The sequence below is a fragment of the Aegilops tauschii genome, chromosome 7, assembly GCF_002575655.3.
Source record: "Aegilops tauschii subsp. strangulata cultivar AL8/78 chromosome 7, Aet v6.0, whole genome shotgun sequence".
Lineage (NCBI taxonomy): Eukaryota > Viridiplantae > Streptophyta > Magnoliopsida > Poales > Poaceae > Aegilops > Aegilops tauschii.
The window spans coordinates 29,161,422-29,165,343 of NC_053041.3; the positions used below are offsets into that span (position 1 = coordinate 29,161,422).

The 3,922-nt window shown below is 58.2% G+C and overlaps 1 long non-coding RNA gene across 1 annotated transcript; it reads right to left on the reverse strand.

Annotated features, from left to right (window-relative positions):
- On the reverse strand, nt 1-917 carry LOC120969440 (uncharacterized). The gene is made up of 2 exons (XR_005763663.2): nt 594-917; nt 1-337 (listed from the first exon to the last, which is right to left on the reverse strand). It is a non-coding gene; the product is annotated as an uncharacterized lncRNA (long non-coding RNA).
- Between the last annotated feature and the right edge of the window lie 3,005 nt (nt 918-3,922).

The following is a 3,922-nucleotide window of genomic DNA, read 5'->3' on the forward strand; positions in this document are numbered from 1 at the left end:
AAACCAGGCATAACAGACCAAATTATCATTACACTTAAGGTTTGAGTTTACATCATAATTTGAAGAACACAAAAGTCTACTACCACTCGTCTAGTGCTAACATGTCCAAAAGTCACATTTCCTATTCGCATGATCAGAAAGTCCACCAAAAAGAAACTCCGTCAACCATGTACGTAATCTTGTGCAATTAATAATCACTTAGTGATTAGCAGGATGGATCATCAATACGACCATCAATAGGATCATCAGCAGGATCATCACCAGATAAATAATTCAACACCCAACGTGCGAGGTATTCCTCACCCATGCTCATAACATGAATATGAGCTAGATCCATCTGAGTACAAAATAACATGAATAAGATAGTTGTGCATAAAAAATCCGAGTAGAATATTTTAGATCTGTCTAAGTACGAAATAAGAAGATTTTTTTTTCGAGAAACTATAAGAAGATTAATTTAGATCCATCTTTTTTTAACCATGAACTAGAATTGTTTATTGCTGCAAATCAAACTCCCTACAGATTCTTCTGTCATGGAAAGCAAAAAGGGGAGAAGCAACAAGGAAAAAACATGGGATTGTGTACTCACGTACCTGATTTACACACGGTCTGGACAAAGGTGCTACAAAAGGAAGGAATAGTGGCAGGCAAAATTGCAGCCAACGTTGTCAGATCCAGTAGATCTTGGAGCAGCTCTCCACCGGATCTACACCTCAGAGAGTCAGAGTAGTTTCCCGCCGGCAGTCCCCAACTCCATGGATTGATTTTTGGATTTCTCTCCTCCGTAGGAACCCTAAGGGAAAGGGGAAAAGTGAGAGGGAGAGTGGAAAAGTGAGAGAGAAGGGGTAATTTGACTCGGGCACGGTGCGTGGGATTGCAGCGATTCTCAGGCCTCCGATTTTCCAGGCCCGAGCCAGACACGGTTCGACAGGCAGGTTTGTCAGGCGAGATATCTCAGGTCGGCAACCAAACAGACCTCAGGCAGGCTACAGGCAGGTGCTCAGGCCAGGCAACTTCTGTCAGGGTGGCAACTGTCGGAGTAAGTGACTACGGATAGCCCAACCGACTCCCCCTGATTTTTCAAAAATTATCGGGCCGATCGAGCCTTCAAGTACCCAAAGCACAGGGCCGCCTTCCCCTGGCCGGCTATCTTGCAGGCCGACTACTGGAAGGCGACCCGGCCCTGAAGACCCTCCCAAAGAGAGCCACAAGATGGCCGGCTTCCAGAAGCCGGCCACAAGAGGACCGACTCCCAGAAGCCGGCCAAGACTGCACCCTCAAGAGCTGCACCCACATAACGGTGACAAGACGGGGTGTGGCTACAGCACAACCTGCCACCCCCGAATCCCGGAGCACGCGTGGCCACAGTGTGCTGTACGGGCCGGCCATCCCTCCTCCGGCGCGGCACTGTTGCCATGTTGACCATGACGCCACCCACGACAGGCTGACAGTACGGCCCGCGGGCGGCGGGCTCCTTCAGCCAGAGAGACGCTCGAAGGCGGCCAAGCCTCCCCCAGTCGGCCTGGGGTGTGGCCGGCTCCCAATAGCCGGCTACCTCCCACCCTCGAAGTATGTGCATCATTAAGGAGACAAGACGCGGTAAGGCTACAGTGAGAGCCCGCCAGGCGGTGGCACTATAGCCATGCTTACCTCGACACAGCCCTCGTCATCAGGGGCGAGACTACAGTAACCAGCCACCGACAAGACCCCCAGGCGGTGGGGCCGGTCTGTCGGCCAAGAGGCCGGCAGTCGGCGGGCCCCAGCGGTCGGTGGAGAAGCCGGCGAATACAGACACTGACTGCTAGGACCCGCGTCCAGCCGGATTACCATTGTACCCCTGGGGGGTAGGCCTATATAAACCCCCCGGGGCACCCATGCAAAAGGGTTGATCTCTTAGAGTTTTAGACACCACATAGAGAGAAGAGGAGAGCTAGCCTTGCCCTTCTTCTTCCACTAGCCAAACAGCTCAAGGAGCCACTTGTAGCCACTTGTGTTGATCTAGTGATCATGCGGAGACCCCGCAGAGCAGGATTAGGGGTGTTATCTCTACGGAGAGCCCCGAACCTGGGTAAGATTCGCCGGCGTGCATGTCTTCGCCTTATCCCGTTTCCAGGCACCGGCGATGTCTTACTGGCTCCCACAATGATAAGCCACCCATTGGCATATGTCGCACCTACCACCCGACATTTGGCGCCCACCGTGGGCCAGGTGCACCGTCGTCCGGAGACCTGTTCTGGACGGGAACCCTTTTCCTCCCCAGCGAGCGTAGCCAGCCCGGCATGCCCGATGGCGCTTGCCCCGACGCGCTGCAAGGCGTCGGCGACGCCTGCGCGGCGAGCTGCCTCGCCGATCTTCTTGGCAAGGCTCGCATCTCCGACGAGTCTGCGTCCGACGCGGGCACAGACTGCCCCGAGAGCCGCCTCGTCAGCCTCCTCGACCAGCTTCACGTCTCCAGTGAGCTTGCTGTGGACTTGGAGTCGGTCGGCTCCACCGACCCGATGCTTGTCGACTCCGACACGGCATCGCTTGACGCCTTCCCCACCAACGTGGTGATCATCGACGACCCTCTTCCTCGAGCCGATAGTGGCAGCAACGCTGTCACCGAGGTGCTGGTCATCAGCCACGGCGCCGTCTCAGGCGAGAACGCCCACGACGCCCTACAAGCGGCACTACACGACTTGTCCGTCCCCATCCCGGCCGACGCCGACGCCGAGACACTGGAGGCACGCCGCCTCGCCCTCGTCGCGGAAGGCCAGAAGATAGCATCCATGAGACGCCTTACGGAGGCTCACCAGCGCGAAGTCGACCGCGGCGCCTTCGGTACGCCGCCTCCTGGCGGGCCGAGCTGAGCCGGCTTCGTCGAGAAGCGCGGCGCGGCCATTGCCAGCATGCTGGGAGCAGACCGCCCGGTCTACGCCACGCCACTCGAGAACCTGCGTGCCGCTCAGGTGGCCGTAGACGAGCTGAACGGGCTGGGGGCCGACGAGCTCCCCTACATGACTAGACGCATCCAGCAGCTGACCGACGCGGCCGCAGAGCGGCATGAAGCCAGCGCCCGCGCTGAAAGTCCTCCCCCACGCCGAGAGCACGGCGCGACATCCCGGACGCCGACTGCAGACGGCGCCCGCGCGAGAAAAGATAAGGAGCCGGCTGCTAGCCGCAGTCGGACTTGGCTCACCATCGAGCGCGACGCAGAAGGCCGCCCCCGAGCTGTGGAACGACGAGGCGATCCGCCCCCTCCCCCGCCCCGTGGGGAGAGATATCCCACCCCGCCGCCTGTTATGCATCCGACTCTCGGCGGCCGACTGGGCCACCGTGAAGGAGTCGGCAAGAATGACGCCCGCCACCGGATCGACCGCCTAGTGCGATCCCTGGCGCTAGAAGAAGATGATGATGTCGGCCCGCCTTGCTTTGGCCCCCGCATCCGCGACGAGCCCTTCCCCAAAGGGTTCTCACTCCCAAGAGACACGCCAAAATACAACGGCTCCGTGAAGCCGAAAGACTGGTTGATCGATTACTCCACCGCAGTCCGCATAGCGAACGGCAACAGGCGCGTTGCCGTGAAGTACGTCCCACTCATGCTTCAAGGCAAGGCACGCACTTAGTTGAACAACCTCAAGCCCTACAGCATCAACAGCTGGCTAGACTTCACGGAAGTCTTCATCCGCAACTTCACCAGCACGTACAAGCGGCCTCCCAAGCCCCGCCAGCTCTCCTTGTGCGTCCAAGGGCCTAGCGAATCGACTCGCGACTACCTCACGCGTTGGGCCGAGCTCCGCAACTCCTGCGAAGGGGTGCACGAGGTTCAAGCCATAGAGTACTTCACCGCCGAGTGCCGAGAGGGCACCCTTCTCAAGCACCGACTCCTCTGCGACGAGCCGACTACCCTCGACGAGCTGCTGATCATAGCAGACAAGTACGC